At 32.9% G+C, this 25658-nt stretch overlaps 1 protein-coding gene and 1 long non-coding RNA gene across 5 annotated transcripts in view; one reads left to right on the forward strand and one right to left on the reverse strand.

The window, feature by feature from the left end:
* siz (Brefeldin-resistant Arf-GEF family protein schizo) overlaps positions 1–25658 on the reverse strand; it is a 184643-nt gene that overhangs the window by 75016 nt on the left and 83969 nt on the right. The window lies entirely within an intron of this gene.
* LOC140452158 (uncharacterized) overlaps positions 10154–25658 on the forward strand; it is a 34108-nt gene continuing 18603 nt past the window's right edge. The window contains exon 1 of the long non-coding RNA XR_011952144.1: positions 10154–10283. This is a non-coding gene — a long non-coding RNA (uncharacterized lncRNA). The remainder of the gene's footprint in view (positions 10284–25658) is intronic.

A 25658-nucleotide genomic window follows, 5' to 3' on the forward strand; every position in this document is an offset into this window, starting at 1 on the left:
CGTTTTTACACCTGGGCACAAATCGGAGAATAAAATGATGCACAGAAATCGAAAAAAAATGCTTTACTTAAGATGTAGATTGTTAAGCCGGGAACAATGGCTCGTGGAGGGAAGATCGCCAATTCTGCCCTATTCAACGGCGCGTGAACTATGAACTCGCAAGATTGGAGCGATGAGTGGCACTTCACGCGCCGTTGGGTGGTTTCACATCTGGCTATCTTTCCACGTTAAGGACAAACTTGTCTTCCTCGTTCTTCACTCCGATGTGTACTGGTGATTTATCTTAAGCGATTCTTACCCTTCTACTCTCTGTAATTCTGTTAGTGTTTTTAATTTCAGTTTTCTTTCTGTTTAATATTCTTTTAATATACATCCATTTGCCACATATTACAAGATAACTCTATCAAAGAAATTTGATAATTACAAGCCAATCTAATTGCACACCCACACAATTTGTACATCTATTCTTATTCATTGTCTTACAACTGTCACCTTCCAAAACAAAAATAAAAATCTCAATAAATAACACACATTTCATAAATATATCTCCAGAATAAAAATAAATAACTTTTTAAGAACTTGATGGTATAGAACATTACTTTCATCAAACAAACAATTACATTTCACCTATCTCTACTTCATTGGATTAAATCTGTCTCCTCAAGAACTTCCCTGTTTACTGTTAAACAATTACAATAGTTGACTTGAGTTCTCCAATCAACAATACAAGATAGTTTGAACCATGTTCTTTCAACCATCAATTAATAGAGTACCGGCATCATTTATTTAACTTTGTATCGTGACCTGAAGATGCTTTGCATATTGTAGAAAGCGAAACCGGTCGTCTGATTAGTTAAATTAAATTGATTGTGAGTAAGTCTAATTTATTATTTCTTCTACCTTTTGAAATGGACTCACACAAGCAACACATTCATGAACTGAGTGGTACTTTTGCGATTTCTGTCAAAATTATGGGTCTTGGTTGAGATACAAACAAAAAGCACTAAACAAGAATGAGACAATTTAAGTGATATTACCGAAGTTAATCTCTGAATTCTCTTTAAAATTATATATGGGTTCTTCTGGAGGAAATATAAGTTATTATATTTTATCTTTTAGTTTCATTATGTAAGTTCTTATTTACTTAAGATTAATATATAGCAAAAAATATACTGCAATATTTTTAGCATTGTCATATATAGATAAGAGACATACTGTCTAAGATAACTGTAAACAAAATTAATATCTGCTCCCATAAATTACGTAGTCATCCATCAATATTATCATTTATCAAACACATTTTTTAGATAAGAGGGATTTAAAAAAATATTGACTTTTTATATTTTTAGGTTTATTTAATTTAATTTAACAAAAAACAGGACGATGTTTTAGCAGTATTGAAAACAACTTGTACCTTCTAAAATTCTGCCAGTTAGCAAAAGGGTTATATTATTTTTTAAAATGTATAGCACGGGCTGTGATAGTATTAATACTTATAGAATAAATAGATGTTAAAAAAATTTAAAAAAAATAATTTTTGCAATAAACTTTTTTTTTTAAATATGTGGCAAACATTTTGCAAACAATTTGCAAATCGTCAAATTTGGTTTTTTTATTTAAAAATTTAGTAATCGTGTGCGGAAAAAATAAGTATTGTCACTTTAGTAACATTCGTCTAATTTATAAAATTGTTAATAGAGTTTTCAAAAACCGTATACAGGGAGAAATTTTTTTTATTGATTTCTAGTTTGAACAAATCATTTGATTAGGTGGTAGTATTAACTTTTTACCAAAGTATGAGAGACATCGAACTTACCATTCAAAAGTTATGATAAATAGAAATTTCAGTCAAAATTCACAACACAACGTGTATATTATTAAACAATGGGAGCAGATTCTTTTTACTGGTCATTTATTATTCCTCATAGGGGCCTATACACTCATGACTCACCCTGTATACAGATAACGACATTGTTTTGTTGACCATAGGAATTAAGATTTATTGCAATCCTATCTCTAGAGTATATTTATTATAATGCTCTAAAACTAATTTTTTGGTTATTTTTTAGCTTTAATAGCAATACAAATAAATAAATAAGTAAATAAGTAATATGCTTTATTGTCACTGAAAATTGTACAAATTTTATGGACAAAGCTTATAACAATAAGACGAGAAAGAAGAAAGAAAAGAAAAAATCAGAAGAAGAATCGTTTGTACTTTTAAATAAAAAAAAAATAAAATTCTTCCAAACTTAAACATAAAAAATACTATGTAAATAAGGACCTACAAACTTCGTAAAATGTACCCAAAAAAAATAAAAATTAGGAAAGCAGATTAATGAATTAAGGGCTCGAATATTCCACCTCCTTGTGCTAAACAGTAACCAAAACTGTCATACAGATTTCTCCTTCAATTTTGGAGTAGGGCTGGTGTAATGCTTGCAGAGAAATGAAGTATTTTTGCCCTTAATTCGACTAAGTTTGTGGCCCTTTCAAACTGATACCTATAAATGTTTTCTTTGAGAAAATCCCACAAAAAGAAATCGTTAGGCGCTAAGTCACAGGATCTAGCGGGCCATTTAATTGTATCACGTGTACTTATTAATCGATGAGGAAACGTTTGATTGAGGAAGTCAATAGTTGCTATAGAGTTGTGAGCCGGCCACCCATCCTGTTGGAAATAAACCTCCTGAAAATTAAAGGGAAGGCGTCGAACTGCCGGAATGATCTCATTCTGTAAAAGTTCTAAATATTTGAGCCCGTTTAGGTTTCATTGATAAAAAATGGATAGACAATATGGTCGCCTAACATCCCAGTCCAAACATTTAACTTTTGCGGATGCTGCGTTCGCACTGCAACACTGAGGTGCTTATTTTTCCGAGAATAATACCTTGCAACGGATGGATTGTGTTTTTATGTAATGAAAATGAAGATTCGTCAGAAAATAAAATATTTTTTATAAAGTGTACATTTTCATTCTGTTTATCTAACGAAATCAAAACTCCATCCGCCTAAAGTTATCTTCCGGAAACAGTTCTCGTGTTGGTTGTATCTTGAAACAGTGATACCCATACCTTTTAAGAACTCGCTTGACAGTTCGAGCATTCACGTTAACTTCCCTAGCAAGTTGTACACTATTGCAGAGTTCCCTAGCTTCCACAAAAACACAAATATCAATATCCCTGTTTTGACGCTCCTCATCGACAGGTCTAACACGTGGTTCATTACCTATGACACTTTTTACAATTGTTTACACATCCCGAAGCTTGAAAATGTTTAATGGTATTTTTAACTGTTGTAACACTTGGTGGGGGTTTATTTTCGAAGTCAACAATAAATAAATGAATTACTTCGCGTATCGAATAACCCTGAAAGTACCATGTTACAAGTTGCACTTTTTCTTGGACGGTATACAACGTAATATGCATTTTATTAATTATTTGTTTATTCTTTCAGAACTTCGTTTGAAATTTTTAATGTCAATGTGACAATGACGACAATTCGTACCTACTGTGAAATGAATATAGAGGTGGAAACGTGTAACATGTCACAGCGATTGAAATTGTGTTGTATGGTCAATAAAACAATGTCGTGATCTGTATATTATATGAAAGTAGACGATTGCATTTCTTTTCAATTCAAGATCCATCATTGCTGTACACGTCATTCGAAGTATTCAACTCTCATCAGGAGCACTTGTGGTAGCTTGAACTGAAACGATAACGTCTAAACAGTTGTAGCATTTCATGATGAAGTTCCACCTCACTATGCGTGTTAACCTAAATAATGTGTTTCCCAGAAGATGGATGGAAAGGAGTGGTTTTAGCGACTGGCTCCCGCGATCACACGATATTAATTCTTTAGTCTATTTCCTATGGGTCACTTAATTAACAACGTCTATAAAAAAAGCCCCTCAATACTCAGGAATTAAACGACAGAATTACCGTAAAGACGAGAAAAGTATTAAGAAATTATAGCATTTAGGTATAGGGAATATTACACGAAAAAGAATTAAGAATTTTAAAAATTTCAAAAAGAAAAAAATATGTACAGGATGAATGTTTGAAATAACAAAAGTTCATTATATTTGCAGAAAAACGGAAATATAGAGTAAACAATAAGAAAATCCAAAAGGTCCCCAAGTTCAGATATCTCGGTAGGATTGAAGATCTAGATCCAGACATAGAGATATGTAGCAGGATTGAGCAAGCCAGAACAGCATTTACTAATATGAGAAACTTGCTAAGCAACAGCAGCCTTAACTTAACGCTTCGATATCGCTTTGTAAAATGTTACATTTACTCCATACTGCTATATGATGTAGAAACCTGGACCATAAATGCCACTGTGATAATACTTTTTTTAATAATTTCTACTAAAAACATGTTCAGTCGTGAAAGGATTAAACTGGAGGAGTATTGAAGAATTTAGAATTTTAAACACGTTCATAGCACAAGTTCATAAATAATTAGTTTACTTTCAACAACAATACTAGTAAAATAAACAAGTTCCCTTGTTTTCCTGTTGAATAAATATAAATTGTCACAAAAACGAATAGAAATATGGACTAGTTTTTTTTAACCTTTTTCTGTGAATTTCTTTCAGATATTCGAAGTAATTTATCATGCAGTCTATTTCTTTTAATTTCTGGAAAAATTTTTGTTTTTGTCTTAGTTTTATGTGATTTTAGAAGGCTATGGGACGTATCCCTACTTTTTCAAGGCAAGTACGGTCTTTTTTATGCAATTTTTTTACATGCGCTTCTCTGTGGAACGTATCCACGGCATAAAACGAGAGCTTAGTGTACTACTATAAGATTGGTTGTGTTAAATTAAGTTAAGCTGAAATAATTCACTCTGTATATATATACAGAGGGAATTATATTATGACGATCGTACTCAATGGTAACAAGAACCAAATAATTACTGTAAACTCTTCAGATTTACCAAACATTACCAAAAATTCCAAGTATGTCTTTAGATTTTGCAGCACCGACTTCCCTTTAAGGCTACAAAGAAATAATACTCAATTATTGCAAAATAAGAACTAGGTGGAATGTTAAGTTTCAACGCGATGCGAATTAAAAATGACTAAAAGCAGGCGAGCAAACCGTGACTTAGTTGCGACCTTGTAAAAAAAACTAGCTTAACGACTAAGAATTATTTAAATGTTAACAAGTTATTATTATACATTGTTTAGATGAATTTAAAAAAAACACAATCACCTGCTTATAAACTTTGTTACATGCATATTATGAGGACAAATGCTCTCGTAAGTTCAGTAATAGTTTCCTGAATAAATGTTGGCACGTTGTACATAATATGCCCTATATAAAATTGACATGCCACGCAAAACATATTGTTAAAATAGCTGTATTATGAACATTATCACTTTTAAATCGCACTACGATTGACCGGTTTAACGTGAAATTCTTCAGTCCTTTATATTATAACAATATTTCCGTTTTTCAAGATGCCATAAAAATATTTGTTGTTGACAGTGCTGTAATACATATCTATATTTGGGGAAGACGATGAGGATTATGCAAGGAAATACTCTGTGTGCCGTAGAAGCCGAGCACGCGTCAATTTGAAGTTCCATTTTAAAAAAATGCAGCTCGGAAAGTTCTCTTCTCCACTTTGATGTGGCGGTATTATAAGAATAAGATCATTTTAACCGGTTATAACGTTTTACACCTTCTCTGTATATGCCATCTATACATTGGATCATAAAATATAGAACTTCATTTATAATCTGTTCAAATTTCAGCACTTAATGTTAATAAACAATGGAAATATGATTTTAAGAAAAAATGCTATCTTAGCTCCAATTGGTCATAAAAGATTCTTTAAAAAAATTGGGCTTTTTCGCCAACTTTTCAGTGAGAGTTAGTTCTTACAAGCGCGTCAAATAAAAAAATATTAAATTTATTATAAATGTTCCTAAGCTGAAAAGTCAACCATTTCAAAACGGATTTTTTAATAAAATCTTAGTTTTTTTAATATATCTTAAAACTATATGTTTATAATATATCTTTAGTATATCTTAAAATTGAAGCCTCATAGAATCGATTGCGATCTGCTAAATACCTCCAGAGTCATTGTCAAAGCAAGTAAAATTGTTTAAATAACCACTCTCTATCTAGCACACTTCAATAACTCATTGGTTGACACAAATTTCAAGTAGTTATATTACAGGTATTTATGCGAAAAACAACAAAAACATTTATAAATTACTGCAAAAATTATGGTTTTTAATTATCTCGGTCAATTATTTGTGTATTTTAATTTAGAATATGCAAATTAAAGAACTTTTTACGGTATACATCTTTTATTTGAACCATCTTTTCCCTAAAATGTAGAAAAAAATTATAGGCAAAAATAATTTTTTCACTTTTTGCGATTGTTAAAAAAAACAAAGCAAAATCCACTGTACGTCTTCACGGGTTTGCCATAAGCTACCCCTCATATACCTTTTAGAACTTTCAAGTAGCTGTATAAGATTTTTACGTGATTTCGATGATTTTTCAGTTAGATTGAACTATTAAGCAGAGAAATCAGTTGGGCACTATATTATGAACATAAAAATCAAGAAAATATTGAAAAAAGAAGAAAAATATATAAACACAAAGCAACATCAATAATTCGACCAGTAACCTTCTGCCATCCTAAAAAGAATAAAATGCAATAGATGTATACATAGCGTGCTAGTTTCCCAATAGTGTGTCTACATAATCGGTCCGTCTGGTCGGTGGTCGTCCTCGGTCTCTTTTGTAAGAATTTAAACATCCATTTACAATCCCTAATTCCGTATTATGATGTATTTCAAAATTAAAGAAAGCATGATTTAAAAACTTGATTTACACCCAAAAAATTTAATAAAATATCACCAGACTATTCTTTTGTAAGACGACATTTACATTCAATTTAGAAATACATGGTTGTAGCACACCATGTTGTGACAGAAAATTATAAAACGGTCTTTATACAGGATTGTTGAAAGCAGAAACATTATCAATACCAATACCTTCTTGTCTCAGTTTCTTGTTTTGTTGATTACAGTAAAACATTTGACTGTGTCCAGAGATGTGGAAATATGTGGTGCTCCAAAACACCTAGTCACATTACTAGAGAACGTGTGCGTAAAAAAGCGAGGGTATTTAGAGAACTGTCAAAATCGTTTAGGGTTGGTAAGGACGTAACATAGTTAACTAAAATATGGAAAAGTCACATCACCATACATACAAAGATGAGACTTGTAAAAACAATGGTCTTCTCCATTTTTTAGATGGGTCTGAATGATGGTCCGTGAAGGAAGTTGATAAATTTATTTATATTTTTAATACACTTGCAGCTACAGTGTCATTGCAATATTGTCTTAATTTTTAACTGAGAATGAAAGACAATATTGTTGTTATGAAAACTAGACGAAGAACAATTTTCACTAAAAGTTAGTACTGAATTTATATTTAAGATTAAAATAATACAGTTTAGTTCAATAAGAACCGATTTTTACACACATATTTTTAGTTTTAGTTCAAACCTGGTGGTGTTTTAACCAATCACAAAGAAGTAAGCAGGCAACATAATTCAAATCTACGCTTTTTATATTAGTTTTGCAATAATCATATATAGGATTCTTGCCTAATTTATTTACTGAACGAAACAAACAAAATGACAAACCGAATAATTTATTTCAATCAGAAGTGCGATTTCCAAATTGGGGGTAAAATAAAATCAACTATTGATTAATCCATTCCACTGTATCAGTCATTTTATTAATTCTACTTGAATCGGACGTTTTCAGTTTAAATTTTAATTAGGGTACAGTTTAGCTATTGAGTACCTATTCCCTCTAAATCGAGGTCATCTTCGTTCTCCGTTCTTTATGGGTAACCCGGATTCAACAATTCCCTTTAAATAAATCGTCTCAAATTATAATCTTTGTTTTTACTTTGCTTTTAGTTTCTTTTTTGTATTTAATCGAAAACACATTCATATCTTCCGAATGAACCGTCGGGGATAAATAACTTGTTTAAGAAACTATAAATCACGGTCATATGTGTTTTATGTCATCTATTATAATACCACTACATTTACGACTGTTTTACAGTGTGCAGTCGCTGTACTTGAAAATTGTTCCACATTCACATTGAATTGTCTATTTTTCAAGTTAGCATTATTTCCCTCAATAAAACCTATATATATCACGTTTTACTGTATAATACGTGATTTAAGTGTTTATTAAAGATGTCAAAATCACTGTTCAGTGGTCATTTCTTAGACGTACTTATTTACAGATCTAAATAATCTAAAAATACGTACTGAACTATTTAAAGAATAAGAAAAATTAGAAGATAAAAACCATTAAAGTAGACGACGCCATTAACCACTATTTGAAATGATTCGTAAGAAAACAGGACCTTTACGGCAATTATTAATATACTACTAAAAAAATTAATTCATAATTTCCAAACCTTCCCTTCAAATGGGGTGGTGAAACGAATATCTGGTGCTGTTAGTTGTTAGCATCACTCAGCCTCTACTTCCACTAATGAAAAACCTACGTACGTGGTTCAATATGTGCAACATATTGAACATACAAAGTACATATTGTCATGATAATTGCCAACATACGAAACGGATACGCACTACAAGAAGAAGAAAGTTGATTTTATTGACTTTGTACAGCGTATGTTGAGACATGCGCTGTACAAAGATGAAGCTCTTAATCTACTAAAGTCTATCATCATCAGATATCTATTTTCCAAAAGCTACGGTCATTCTTTTACAGAAGTACAAGATGGTGTACAATTAGCTTCCTTTTCTAACAACATACAGAACAACTTCCTGTTTATCCAAAAACTAGCCATAAAATATGCCTTTCTCCCCACGAATCACGAATAAGTTTACCAAACTCTTTAATACCTTAACCAAATAAAATAGCCTTACAAAACACCAGAACTGTAGGGAAACCAAAGCTTCATTGACCCCTTTAGAACACACGAATATTGTCTATAATATACCCCGTGCAGAGTGCAACTTCTGCTACATTGGCCCGACCAGCCACTAGGGATGGTCGGAACAGGGGTTTCAGTTCCAAAAATTATCTGTTTCAAAAAAACTGCTTCAGTTCCAAACTGTTCCAACACTAACACTGACACTGTGTTACATACGGGTTGCTTCAGTACCGGTTCGGTTTGTTCCAGAAAGTTTGTTGCGTTACCAATAGACCATTGTATTTGTGGTTGTATGTTTTGAAAGTTTGAAGTCTTGTCGCGAGTCGCAGTAGAATTAAATTTTAGATAGTTTTATTGCCGGTTTAATACCTACGTGCTATTTTTCTTTTAAGTAAAATATTCTTTTATGATGAGTTCGAATTCTTTATTGAAAATGGAAAGTGTATTAAGGCACAATAAAAGTAGGCCAGTTTGGAACTTTGTTACCATAGTTGACAACACGATTGCGAAGTGTAATCTGTGTCAGTTACAAATCACAAGTTACAAGTCGTATAAATCATCAATAACAAACTTAAAAAAAACATATTGAAAGAAAGCATCCAACTGTGAACATTCCACAAAAATCTGTTATGTGTGTAAGTAGTGACATTGGAAATATAGAAAACGTTGTGGACAGCGCCAGGGTTGTCATCACTACCACTACTAGCTGCAATTCACAGCAGTCAAGTATACACTGGTCTCCTGGTCTGTTGTGTGATGAAAACTGTTATATTGGAACAGGAAAACTTATTGATCAATATCTGTTCCAACCTGTTCCATATAAAAACCTGTTTCGAAAAGAACAGACCCTGTTCCAAAGTGGCATCTCTACCAGCCACTCTTTTCAAGGTCGAATAACGTCTCACAAAAGTGACATTACGACTTCTTAACCATCTTGCGCTGTTGCACAATAAACTGCTTCAACCAAACACCAAATCGACTTCACAAATGTCAAACTACTTTGCAAACAACAAAATTGTCATAAAATGTCCCCGATATTGATAATTTGAGCCAGATATATCCCTCTATTATCATAAACAACAACTAAAACCACTCCATGCCCATATTTATTTTTAAACAAATAGTCAAAAATTGGTCTTGACCTCCTGGACTCCGTTGAATGAAAGATTCCGTTAAATTTAAATTACTAGACAATTAAATCACTAGACAATAAGTATTGAACAGTAATGCTTGGTTTTAGTTTTTGTTTGTCGTTAAGTCGTTTGTTTTGCTGTAAAGTAATCCTACAGTTTATGTAACAACTAAACAAACCTACAGATTGTTTGTAAGTATTAATCCACCATTGTTGGTTTTTTGCTTGTAAACTTATACCATTATTTTTTGTAGTTAAACTGATTATACTTTAAAAAACTATAAAGCGAAACGTATTTCAGTAAATCAATGAGGTAGCTGGCTTCTTTTATTAGCCCACCTAATTCCAGAACATTTTCTAAAACATTCTAGTTTATCTCATCGTCGGGAAAACATTATCATTCGCGTCAAGTAAATAACAAATGTGTTAACGTTTTTTTGTAGTGTCGAAAATAAAGTGTTTCGAGATTCCTTCCAGTAAATCGCAAGACTGTGACTTATGTATAAACGAAAAAATCAATGCGCCTAACGCGTTTAAAGTACTTTAACCCAAAATATTGCAAAACGTGTCAATTATACGATGGAAATATGTTCACAGCTGACCGGAAATGGAAAATCGACCATCTATCGGCTTGTCCGTGAAGGAAAGAGTGGAACCGTGAAGCTATCAAAATCATCCTACAGGAAGGCTTAAAAAACATATCAACGATTCTCCAGCAGGGTGAGAAAGAGCTTACAAACTTTATTTCGGAGTTAAAGTAGGAGATCAAGATAAGTTATGGGCCCCTCATATATTTTATAAGACTTGTTTAACATTGTTAATATCTTGGTTAAAAGCTATAAAACGTCGAATGCACTTTGCAGTACCAGTGATATGGAGAGAACCTACAGTCTATGTTTAGATTGTTACTTTTGTCTCACGAAGATTCAGAGCATAGGAACAAAGTCTAAGAATACTATGCAGTATCCCTATTTACCATCAGCTATTCCGTCTCGTCGAACATAGCAAAAATCTTTCTATCTCAAAACCAACAAAGTGTGGAAGAAGAAGAACTTTAAAGTTTCAAGGTTCTATCTGATGATATACCAATAGAAGAAGAAATAAACAATGATCCACTATTTTAAGAACCAGAATGTTCATCAGAACCCCCTCTAATTTTACAGGCTGAATTTAATGATTTAAGAGAGAGCTTTTAAAATAATTGTGTCCAATTTTTTTCGCAATGTAAAAGCTGACAATTACAAAGATCTTGCGACTGAATTACCTACTGCTTACAGAGAAATATGATGTAACATGTTTCTCTTCTAAAATTCACATCGTGGATGCTCATCTGAATTTCTTTCCAGAAAATTTAACGGCTTTAGTGATGAACATCGAGAACGGTTCCACCAAGACGTTATAGATATAGAAAAGTGTTACCAAGGTAAATGAAGTCCTAGTCTGCTGGTAGACTAATGCTGGACATTAATGTGTAATACTCCAGCGAATAAGTATCGATGTAAAACATCTGCCACAATGTTTTAGGTTATTTTCGGCTTTCTAATGAAATGAACACCATGTTATATCCATGTCACAAAAAAAGCGTAGCGAACGGTTTAAATAAAAGTTTTCATTCCAAATATATCCAAAATAGTCGGCAATTCGTGAAATTAAAATGTAAGTACTTAATTTTCAATATTTATATGTAAATATTATAAACGTAAAATACGTATTTATGCGTAAAGTCAAATATAGCTACTCAAAATAAATTTTATTTAAAAAACGTGTTTAATTATTTTTACAAAATACCCCCTCTTTGCAGTTCGATGACAAGTACCTACTAAAATTATACATTCTAGAAATCTAGTACTGTACGCGTCATTTGTTTCTGGGACGAGCTTTGCATTATTCTTGTTACTTACCTCGTTTGTAAGTGTACTCAACTTTAACCTACTTCTATAACAGTCTACAATGCCAATATCAAGCGTCTATTTACTTACTAGTATTTGGATGTCAATTTGTTTTAATTTTAACTAAATTGAATTCAAATCATTTTGCTAATTATAAGAAACACAACACACTGTTTTTTTTAATATTTTATAATTTCTTATTCGTCTTTATGTCATTAAATATGATTTATATATATATATATATATATATATATATATATATATATAAAACCAACTTAGAAATATATTCCAACACTGATGGTATTAAAATATGCAACAAGATTCTATTTTGCACTGCCTGCAAATATGCAGGAGTGCAAAATAGAATGGTTAACACAAGGAAATAAAACAGCAAAATAGAAAGGAATAAACCTATTGATAAAAATTCTAGCGTTTGTGTATTACTTAGCAGCCTTATTGCTCCTACTTGCTGCGTATTTGCCCACCAAGTCACAGACCCATATGTTATCATTGGTCTAATAACCCTTGTGTATAACCATAAGGTCATTCTGGGGTTGAGCCCAAAATTTTTATCGCACGTTCTTCCACATCTGCCCAAGGACATAGTAACTTTATGTGTGGTTTTCAGTATGTGAGTATTCCAAGTAAACCTATGATCAAAATATACCCCTAGGTATTTTTTTCTTTGGCAAATCAAATATCTGTACCTTCCAGCCTCGGTGGTTCTAGGAGTTGTAATGCTGTCTTTTTTTAGGTCTGCTTGCATTCTCCCAGACACCATTTGGACAAATTTGTCCCTAACGACGATTGGTATATCGCCAGCGTATTCTAGATAGTAAAAATCTTTTGTGGACACATTTCTGAGAAGATCATCTACCAAGGTTATCCAAACTAGAGATGATAGAACTCATTCTTATGGATAACTTCCACCTTCTATTGCTTTATGGTTGCTTTATCCAGAGTGGACATTACTATCTTATTCTCTAGGGATGCCCTTATCCATCTGAATTATCGCAGGTGTGTCTTTATCAAAGACTTGGTAGTAACATTATTAAATGTCCCTTTAATATCTAAAAGAGCGATCTCTTTGTCACCCATTTACTTTGAGATAAGCCTATTTAGATCATCCAACGCACAGTCCGTAGATTTACCAGTTGGCTATGTATATTGACGATTGCTTAGAGGATTATCTTTTAGCAGTTCGTCTACTATGTACCTAATCAGAAGTCTTTCCAGCGTTTTTATGAGTCTTCTAAGACTTTTCTCTTTGGTCTGCGTAAATTTGCCATTAGCCATCTTTAGGAAACCTACTTCTTTAATTGTAGCACAATCCTTTGCCAGGACTTTATGGATTCGAGAGCAGGCCGGAATATCTGCAATCTCCTCGCAAAACTCTCTCCATGAATTCCATTTGGCTTTCCGAATTTCTTTATTGCATAGTTTCTTGGTAGCCTTAAATCCCAGGGTTGCCAGATCCTTACATATCTGTATTCAGGATCTGCGTGATAGTGACTTCGATAGACAATAGTGGTAGTGCATATAGACATTCCAAAGACATGTATTAACTAGTAAGTAGAAATTTGGTACTAGGATTTTGTTTATGTTGACGTTTTTATTTAAGACATTCTTTATGTTTGTCCTATTGTGTAGATACTAATTTTATCTACACCTATGTTGACACGTATATGTTTAAAGTGCTGACTGGTACTATACCATCACCACCTATCTTTATATTCATGTCTGCATCTTCTGCTTCTGCTATAATTAGAAATAATGCTAATATTTCGGGAATGCGACATGTCAATTGTTGTTTAAATATCCAAAATCCAAATTATTTGATGTCTTACTTGAAAAAAAATGCACTATGTATACTTTATCAGAACAATCTCTTACTTATCTCTTTTTTTACTAATTGTCTAAAATAGACTTACAAGGTTTTAAAATTAGAGGATTCGCTAATTTTTATCTCCAAATCTTGTTTTATTTATTGATTAATTGCTAATATACGATAACCATGAAACGATCTCAAATTTTAATCAAATTCTCATTTTCTTTGAATCGAAACATCACCAGGTAGATCTAATATTGATCATCCTATAAGTATAAGCATAAGGTATTAAAAGATATCTCGGATGTCAATTTGTTTAATGAAAGTGAAAGTAGACAGAAATTTATAATGGGAATAAAATATATCTGAAGGTCGTTTCAGTATAATTTTATAACGCAATAATGACCTGTTGCGATTGAATATGAAAGGAATTGCTTAGAGCTTCATTAATGGTTTTTTATCTTTTCGGTGTATTTTTTTATTTTTCGATGTCTTGAAAAAATAGTATGATTCGACCTTGAAGCTTATATTCATAAGAATTATTCATCCTTTTCAGAAGTCAAAAAACTATACATTCTTTTATAATTACAATATCACTTTGAAATTTGCTGTTCTTCCTTCTTCTACTTTAACTTGGGTTCAGGTTTTTTCTACACTTTTTCAACCATCCATAACTTTCTGCAATATGCGTACATTGTGGTGTTTTTTTCTTTTTAATGAACATATAGAAATTACTGAACTATCATTTTTATTTGAATTTACGTTTCATTTTCATTTAAATTTTTGTCAACGACACAGCATCATACCACTAGCTTCTTTCCATTTCATCCATTGTGTTTAAGCTACATATCCATCTTTATATATTATTATTCCAGTACTGGAAAATACCGATACTAGATAAAAAATAATATCCACAAGGAAAATGAAATTCCTGTAGTTAACTGTATACCATGAATCAAAAATTTTTATTTAATAATCCTTTATAAAAGGTATATAATTAAAATACCCTATCGGGCTACATCGCAGAACGTTTTAGGGCTAAATAGTCCATTATCAGTGTAAAATCACCAGGTATACATGAGTCAAGATGGGTAAAACTAAATATCTGGGTACAAACCCTTAAAAAGTTACAAAATTTGTTTTATTTACATTATTGTTAAAAATGCGTTGTGATGTTAAGTATTTAACAGATATCCAACTGGTGCGGTCCTGAACTTAGTTGATTAGGTACACCTAAAACTTGGTCTCGAAGTTTTTCATAGTTTTCCTATAGTAAATCTTTAAATTAATTATAAGAAACATAATCAGTAGTTTAGTTATTAGTGGTAATTTCAATCCAGTCATACAGTTTTGTATATTAAAAAGTGTTTAACAATAACTTGTTTTTTGGCTTATCTTTGATAAGTTAAAGACTTTATAATTAACACAGAGTCGTACCGACCCAATTACAATATAATGAAACGTAATAACAAAATTAAAATAAAAAAGTATTTAACAATTTTATTCGATGGCCGGTACTTCTGACTACAGGGGTCCTGCAATGTTACCCGATCAACAAACACCATCTTACTCTACAATTACTCAACAGAAAGCAGCTACATTTCCTTCCAAGGAACAAGCCATTATTATCCCAGCAGTAGACACACTAAAACTAGAAGACTACGTTACAGCAGTAGGAGCACTCGTACAGCCCAAAAATGTACTCTTTTCATCGAGAATTTCTAATAGCAGAATCTGCATCTACCTCTCCAGCAAAGAAGTTGTTGACACCTTTTTAACAGATCACGGAGGAATAAAACTCGGAGATAATGTCATTAGAGCGAGAAGATTAGTCACTCCTGCTAATAGGTTACTGTTGTCGAATGTTTGTCCGACTATTCCTCATCACATCATCGAGAAATATGTTGCTGAGAAGGGCTTCCATCTACTTTCACCGATGTCTTTCTTAAGAGCGGGAATCCAAGACCCTCAATATAGTCACGTCCTAAGCTTCCGCAGAAAGGTGTACTATACACCTGTCGACAATCTTGTCATTCCTAAATCAATTCTCGTTGACTTCGATAATACATCTTACCGAATCTTTCTTTCTGATGGACTAACCTGCTATCTCTGCCATCAATCTGGTCATATAGCCTCAACATGTACCAATATGGCGATTCAGTCAAATACATCCATACTTACATCCCAAACCGATCAAGAATCTATTCCTTCTTCCAATGCGATAGCTGAAAGCAAAAATCACTCTGTTCAGAATCAAACGGAAAACACTTGTGACGTAATGGACTCCCAAAAACGACATACAGATATTACCATACAGAAACGTTCTCATTCTGAAACATCGACACCACTTGGTACACCAGCGGCAGAAAACACAGAAATAGATTTTATAAAACCAAAAGCAATATCAACAAAAAAGTTAAAAGCCACTAAATCTGATACAAAAACTACAGAAATAGTTTCTACAGAATCACTTATCCAACCCGCAAAGAAATTTATTGATGAAGCTTCAACTCGGTTCGAATTAAACTATACAGAGATAGTCAGCTTTCTGGCAGATGCACATGGTTCCCCCAATCCAATAAATATCGCACTAGAATACACGAAAAACATATAAGAAGTATTAACAATACTAACAGAAATATATCCCAAACTCGTAGACAGACGCATTATATCTAGAATTACACGAATAAAGAGGAAAATACGTCGTCAGTTAAATATAGAACAAATTGAAAAAGATGTCAACTCCGAAGATACAGATGTTTCTCAAAAAAGCACCAATTAAAAAATAATAATAATAAATGGGACTGACGCACGAACACCTACTAAGGAAGGAACCTCCTAGAATATGCTACGCCTGTGACACCAATATAACTGTAGGCCACACTGTTATAGACTGTCCATTATCTCAAATGGAAAGACAAGCTACTGGACTACCAAGTGATATAAAGTGCGCTTCTGACAGTGCGGATTGTGACAAACTCATTAGGTTTTTAAAGAAAACGAAAATAGAATAGAAAGATATCCAACTGGTAATTTTACACTGTTAATGGAGTCTTTAGTCCGAAAACGTTCTGAGATGTAGCTCTATAGGGTATTTTAATTACATACTTTTTATAAAGGATTTTTTAATAAAAAAATATTACTTTTTCAAATAATTCCACCATTACAAAGTTACCAACTTATTTATGTAAGTAGTTTGATGGCAAAAAAACTTTATGACATTGATGCATCGATGTTTTGAAACAACGACTTAGGACTATCGACGTGAATAAAACATTAGTCGTCAAAATATCGATGTTTGACATTATAACTGTATCGTCCTTAACTGAAGAAAATATTTTTTTGAATTGTAACAAATCATTGTCCATTACACGAAAAATATAAAACAAACTTGATATTCTTAGCTATTAAAGTACACTAATACAAAGGTGTCAATTATAATTGTTCTTCAAAATAGGAAAAATATTTTAATATTATTATATATAGGTATAGTATATTTCACGAATTTGTGACTGTTTTGGATAATTGCTAGACACTCAAGAGCCAATGGTCCACCCTACTGTACAGCATAAGAAGTACGAAAGTAAATTACTCTAGTAATGAAAATATGAAACAAGCAATTTATAAATTGAATAAAAAATCCTTTATAACCTTACTTTATAGAATTAATAAGAAGTTATTTATAGCGAATCTTTTTGCACTGCACATTTTAAGCGGAAATGTTTGTTTGCCTAGCAGTTTATCTTTTTAGCCGTTTACTGCCCACCCCGACATAATACAAACAAACGACAATTCACACAGTTCTTCAGATCTCTTGGAAATAGATTCTTGGCAGGTGCAGACTACAATGTTAAACATACCCGTTGGGGATCTAGACTCATTTCTCTAAAAGGAAGACAACTTTATATGTGTATGCAAGACAACAATCTTAAAAACATATTCACGGGACAGAAATAAAATACCAGATTTGGTAGATTTTGCTGTCACCATGGGTTTACCAAAAAACCACTTCTTGTTATGATCTGTCCATTCTCCTGTTTTAATAGAAGTTCAGAAATCCTTCACAGAACACCTCTGCTAAATTAACTAATAAATCCACAAATATCTCACTAAAAACAATCCTGGAAATTGACAATTCCACAGAATATCTTAACAAATCCATACAAGAAGCTGCATGGGAATCAATGACAATCAAGGAAATAAACCGTCCTACTCATGAACTACCCAATAAGATTAAACAAAAAATGATTGAGAAACGAATATTAATACGTAGATGGACCTGGCGAGAGCACCACCACACAAGATCCATCTGAATAGAGCTGCAGCACAGTTAAAAGCGTTATAAGATAACCACAAAAATAATGGTATACATTCTTGTCTCAGACATCTTTCGCCTATAGAAGCTACCGAGTATTTACTCTGGAAAGCAACCAGGGAAATGGAGAATAATGGAAGATATAAATAAATTAATATTGAAAATCCTCTAAAAAAATTTACACTAAACGAAGTCAATAATATCATTCACACTAAATTAAACCCCAAAAAGTCCTCAGGATATGACCTAATTACTGTAATAACCTTAAAGGAATTACTAAGAAAAGCCCTACTTTATCTTACACAACTGTATAATGCCGTATTAAGAACAGGACATTTTCCTCTAGTTTGGAAATTAGCCCAAATAATATTAATTCCAAAACACGGAAAATCCTTGGAGGAAATAAAGTCTTACAGACCTATTAGCCTGCTTCCTATTATGTCTAAAACATTGGAAAATCTGTTGTTATCCAGAATAGAGCCAATTTTAATTAACAAACAAATAATACCTCATCAACAGTTTGGCTTTAGGGCACAGCAGGCTACCACTGAACAAATTCACCGGGTTTACGAGCAAATACGCCAATCACTGGAAAACAGAAAATATTGCTTCGTAATCTTCTTAGACATCTCCCATGCATTTGACAAGTCTGGCATAATGGCCTTTTATCAAAATCAAAATATCATTTCCCAACAATTACTTCCAAATTATAAGGTCCTACCTACCAGACCGCCATTACCTTGTAAAACATCACGATGAGTATACCAGACTTTACCCAATTATGGCTGGAGTCCCTTAAGACAGTGCCCTCGGGCCAGTGCTGTACCTGATATGCACTTGCTGACTTACCTACATCACGAGAAGATACAACAGCAACTTATGCAGATGACACAGCAGTAATCTCTTCTCATGAAGACCCAGCCGTTGCATCACACAGAGTACAGGCTAACCTAAAAACCTAACGCTACAGACGTTTACGAGACAACGAGACAAAATATACTCAGGTAACATTTACAAACCACAAGGAAAACTGTCCTCCGGTATCGTTAAACAGTTAACCTTTGCCACAGAAAGACGACATAAAATACTTGGAAATGTATTTGGATCGGAGGCTCACATGAAGAAAACACATATTTACCAAGCGAAACAGCTGGGTCTTAAACTCAGCAAACTACACTCAGGTGCAAAAAAATCGATCCATTCTTTATTTCTTATTTATTTGAAGTCGTATAATTTTAGAACATTAAATTACGTATGTAAATTTAGGTGTACCCTCGTATACGAGAAATAAAATAATATTTTTAATATTGCTTTTTATATTTCTTAAAACAAATTGGTATTTCAGGTTTTTGTGAAAAAGGGTCTGAAGCAAGTAGATATTCATTGAATGTTGTTTTTAATTCAACAACTATACTAGTGTAGTGATTTTATTTTCAAAACGTGTTATATTTTTATTTAATTATCCTTCCTAAATGTCTCTAACTCCGACAGATGCTGCAAGGGCGGTGACTTTATTTCAAGATGGTCGTAGCCAATATTATGCAGCTGAAATGTTGGGTGTTAGTCGATCTTCGGTTCAAAGAGCAGTTCGGCGTTTTAGCGACACCGGTAACTTCAAAAGAAAACGAGGATCATGTCGTAGAAGGGTAACATCCGAAAGAGATGATCGATTTCTGGTATCATCATGTTTGAGAAATCTGCATCTAACTTCAGTTAAACTAGCAAATCGTCTTAGCGAAGTGAGAAATGTAGATGTAAGCAGATGGACAGTTCGTCGACGACTTGTCGAAGGTAATTTATTATCCAGAAGGCCAGCCCTATCTCCAATACTATCCATAGAACATCGCAGAGCTCGCATTTCTTTTGAAAGAGAACATGAAATTTGGAGTGATGCAGATTGGAGCAATGTATTGTTCTCAGATGAGTCCAGATTTTGTCTAAGGTCACCAGACGGCCGAGAAAGGGTTTGGAGAATACACGAAGAGCGATATTTTCAATGTAATATTGCGGAAAGAATAAGTTATTGGGGAGCTCCGTTATGGTTTGGGCTGGTATCAGTTCAGAAACCCATACTGATTTAGTTATTGTAGATATAGGTTCTATGACTGCTGCAAGATACATAACAAGTATTTTAGATCTGCATGTGGTACCTTTTGCTCCTTTCATTGGACCTAATTTTATTTTTATGGACGACAACGCGCGTCCTCACCGTGCTAGAATCGTCAACCAATATATAGAGGAGATGGGAATTGTCCGTATGAACTGGCCAACTTGCAGTCTCGATCTCAATCCGATAGAACATCTATGGGATATGATGGGAAGACGTCTTCGAGCACGAGTACCCCGTCCAAACAACTTGGCTGAACTTACAGCTGCTCTTCAAGAAATATGGGACCAATTGGATCAATTTGATATCTAGAGGTTAATTACTTCAATGCCTAGACGTGTACAGGCTGTTATAAGGGTCCGAATAAGTTTTGAATATTCTTGTATTTTTGAGTTTTGGCGTATGTCTCTATAAATAAATGATTTTTTTGGATAATCTGTAAAAATATTTTAATCTAACATATACTTTTACATATATACCTGATTTAAAACTAATATCTTCAAACGTTTTCTTTTTTCAGCAAATAATACCCATGGATCGATTTTTTTGCACCTGAGTGTATATTGGTTGATAGGCCGGAAGTCAAAACTTAATCGACAACAAAATTTTAACATTTAAGTTATTTTAAAACCCATTTGGAGCTATGGAATTTAGCTAGAACAAATGTCAACGAAGAAGTCACCAAACTTTGCCAAAGATATCAAAGAGACTAACAGATCACCCCAATAATCTAACTAAAAAATATAATGACAACCAATTGGAAGAAGGCTCAAATGAAAGACCCCATTCGATCTGTTAACTATAATCTAGAAGCAGAAGCCTAACCAAACCTTACGTGACACGATTCTAGTAGAATACACAGAAGATTTTCAATGGGCAATTTCCGACATTTTTTTTTTCCTTAATAATATTTGTATTGTTAAATATTGTCCGATAATTTACTTATTGTAATTATACTACAGATTGGAAATATATTGGAATGTTAAAAAAAAGTTGTTTTAGACGAAACGTGGATTTTTTCTGTAGCCTTGTAAGATTGTTGAAATATTCTGTCTGTCATGCATTTTTTGGTTGCATTTGCATTCTTAAATGCCTATGTTATTATTAAATTGCTGCTAATGAATAATAATGAAAAAATGTATTTTTTTTAATAAATGTGTTCCGAATCGAGTATAAATTTTTTAAATGTGTTGCTAAATTGTTTGACAATGATTGGCTTACTTCATTTTTGTTATTATAATGGGTTTTAAAGTAAATAAAATACATTTTAGATAGTTAATTCAAAATAGTTATTTTATTACTTCATAAAATATTTATTGTATGTTGAGAAGTAGAATTTATTACTCGTTAAAACGTTAACTCACGGTTTTATCGCGGCGATTTATCTATAAATATTTCCGAAATTTCCCTCCAAAAGGTGTAATAATTCCATTTGATTAACTCATTAGTCTAATATTAATTTATATCCTTACTACAAAAAAAATTATGGAAAATCTCTCTTCTAGATGATTTGCGCTAAAGGCCTTGTAGTCTCCTGGCTTCTAAAAACTTGGTTATTTCCCTCCATTTTTTTCGGTCACTTGCTTTCTCTCTCTTCAATTTCTCACGCCTATTTCTGACAAGTCTTGCTTTACTGCTTCCAACCACTTCTTTGGACGTCCTCTTCTTTATTCCCCATTTCTCCCTTCTTCAGTATTGTTTTAACATTTCGATATATTATCGCATTCGTATAATGTGACCAAGCCATCTAGCTCTTTGGGCTCGTATTTTTGCCGTAATTGCTGGTTTTCCATACATCCTCATTATTTCTTTATTCTTCTTCTTCTCCAAATATTCTCTGCCGTCTTTATTTCTCCGAAGATTTTTCTGAGCACCTTTCTTTCCCAGATCTCTACTTTCTTTTCTTTCTGCTGGTTCATAATCCACGTTTCACTGGCATACATCACTGTGGGTCTGATTACTGTCTCGTAGGCTCGCAGTTTAGCTGTTCTTGACACATTTTTTGCTTTCAGAAATCTATTTAGTGACCCTATCGTTCTGCTCCCTTTCATTAATCTTTTGTCTATCTCGTTTTCTTCTTTTCTCGTGTTCGTTATGGTTACTCCTAAGTATTTAAATTCTGACACTTTTTCAAAACTAAAAAGACAGTCTCTGCTCCTTTCATTTTGATATATTTGTTATTATTTGTTATGTCTCCTCTCATTTCCATATATTGCGTTTTTGTTTGGTTTATTATTAATCCGTAGCTTCTTATCATCCGCGTACGCTATGCACTGTTCCCTGCTATTGAAAATAGTCCTGTTTGTTCTTATATTTGATCTTCTTACAATTTGTTCTAATACTAGGTTAAATAAATTCGTTGATAGCGGATCCCCTTGTTGTAAACCTCTATTCACTGTGAACTGTCTTGAGAACCTTCCTTCCATTGTTACCCTATTCATCGTGTTCCTAAGCGTCATTCTCGCTAGCCTTACAAGCTTTTCTGGTATTTCTAATGTTCTCATGGCCTCATATAGCATCGTGCGATTTAGAGAGTCATATGCTTGTTTAAAATCGATAAACAGCATATGTAATCCTAAGTTTTGTTCGTAGCTATTATTTTGTATTAATTTTAACATACTTATATGATCAGTAGTTGTTCTTCCTGACCTAAAACCTTTCTGGTATTCTCCAATCACTTTGTTATCATATTTTATTAATCTTTTCCTAATAATTTTTGCAAGTATTTTATAGACTAATTCTAATAGTGCTATATATACCTCTATAGTTTTCGCACTCCGGTTTGTCTCCTTTTTTATAGATAGAACAAATAAGAGCACTATTCCATTGTTTCGGCATTTCTTCCTTTTGCCAAATTATTAGTGTCAAGTGAAATATCCTTTTCTTCAATTTTCGCCACCTTCCTTAAAAATCTCAGCTGGGATACCACTTTTTCCTGCACTTTTGTTATTTTTTAGGTCTCTTATTATTTCTTTGACTTCATTCAGAGTTGGTTCCTCGCAGGTCCCTTCTTCATCTTCTTGCCAATTCTCATTTCCCTTAAGTTCCTCTTGTTGGTCCGTATTTAATAGATCTTCCGAAATATTCCGCCCATCTGTTTAATTTTTCTGTTGTTTCACCTAGAAGTAAGCCTTCTTTGTTTCTGCAATACTGTGGATTATTCTTTGTAGTTTCTCTGTATTTCTTAACTTCTTGGTAGAAATTCTTCTAGATGATATCGGTTGTAAATAACGATGACCCAAATACATCGGCAGGGATATCGATATATAAACATGATGTTTTTCGTCCAGCTCATCGATATTTCTGAAATAATATTTTATTTTTGCCATCTCTATACAATACTAACTACATCTTCAAACGAACATCTTAGATATTCAATTTTTGCACTACTAATTGTTAGACCTTTTCCTTCCTTCCTTCAAGAATCTTTCACCACTCTACTAGTCTTTCAGCAATACCATATCATCAGCATACGTCGGTCAATAAGTCCCGAGCATAACCATGAGATGGCGACTCTAATAAATTTTACATTTGACATAAAAGAAAATAGACAATTAAGGTTTGATTTCGTTATATGTAAATCCGAAATCGAATTCAGGATTTGGCCCAAATCTGTGTTTTCTAAACATTGCAAAACGATTTATATTCTCGTTTCCATTTGACATTTCGGTATTACTAACCTTCAAAAGCATACTCTCACAATGTTCATGTCATTCGAATTATTTTTTACCCAGTTACACTATTTGGAGTGCACGCTATTTTTGTGATTTTTATAAACAATGGATTCAAAGCAATTCCGCGTGTTGATTTATCACTTATTTCATGGGAAAAAATACCGTCCAAACCAAGCAATGGTTTAAAAAATGTTATCGGTACTGTGCTTTATCGATTACAATCATTAAACGATTGTTTGCAGAACTCAAACGCGGTCATACCGACACCAATGATGCTGCGTGCTCCGGAAGGCCAAACGATGCAGTTATTCCCGAAAAAGTGCTGAAAATTATTATGAAAAACCGCAAAGTGAATTTGCCAGGGATAGCTGACACTCTAAAGTTATCAAAGGGTAGCATATTGACTATTATACATGGAAATTTCAATATGAGAAACCTGTTTTCCAAATGGGTGCCGCGTTATTTCACACCAGAGCAAAAACAACAACGAAGTGATGAATCTCAGCACTGTTTGGACATGTTTACTCAGAATAAGTCGGAAGTTTTGAGTCGGTATGTTACAATAAATGAAACATGGATCCATCACTTATCTCCGGAATCAAATCGGCAGTCATCTGAGTGAACAGCACCCGCAGAAAGCCGTCCAAAGGGACGAAAGATGCAAAAAAAAAACACCGGAAAGGTTATGGCCTCTGTAACTAATTGAAACTCAAAGAATCACCCTGTATATATGTATAATATATATATATAAAATATATTTATATTTCAAATTGAGACAGAACAAATTATATATCCTATCTTTTCCATAGGTTACGGTAGAATGAAAATTGCATCTGTTGTTGATCTGTCTTGCATAAATCCAAATTAATTTTCGGTTTTATCGCGTATCTGTATAGCAATTACTCTGGACCATATGTTGATATGTGCAATTTCAATAAAGTGAAGAGCATATTACGCGTTTAACATCAGTTGATGCTATAAAATTTTACACACAACTTAAAAACATACATAAAATCATTATAATATGAAGTACTTCTTCCAACTAAATCGCTTTTTTAGAGGAGAAAAATTTGTCAACATCTGTCGTAAGAAAAAAATGAATATAAATTTTCACTTATAAAATAAGTAATTTCACAGAACTGAACAAATGAAACGGAACATTATATCTGAAGATCCTGAAATATAATAATAATACCAAACATAAAAGGCTTATCAGAAAAACTTAAAAGGATAGGAAATAACTAGAATGTTTAAAACAACCAACCAAATGAGATCTAAAGTACTTTGGAATGCGAAAACCTTTATTTGGGCGAAACTTCAATGCCACCAGCTATAAATCTTACATTAAGAATAGAAAATTTTGATGACAGAAGGATGACAGCTGGCGGTAAAGGATGATAAAAAGAATAAGATTAAAGAAGCCACCCTCATCTTATAGAATGCAGGACTGGTTCCCGATATTAACAGAAGAAGGCACTAATAAGAAAATACCATTGATATGGTAGCAATACATTTTTAATTTTAAGAATAATATAATATATGAAATCTGTTTGGGGATAATAACAACACCTTACAGATATATATTTTTGACAGAGATACCAGGTATATTATTTAATATTTAATAAAAACTGTATGTTGCGTCCAGAAGAAAGACAGTTCATGTTCCAATAAACATCACATATCAAACATTTTTCTGTAATTCGACAAACTAAGTGTAAATGAAACAGGCAGCTAGGTTGATGATATAAATAAGA

The sequence above is a fragment of the Diabrotica undecimpunctata genome, chromosome 10 (genome assembly GCF_040954645.1).
Source record: "Diabrotica undecimpunctata isolate CICGRU chromosome 10, icDiaUnde3, whole genome shotgun sequence".
Taxonomy (NCBI): Eukaryota; Metazoa; Arthropoda; class Insecta; order Coleoptera; family Chrysomelidae; genus Diabrotica; species Diabrotica undecimpunctata.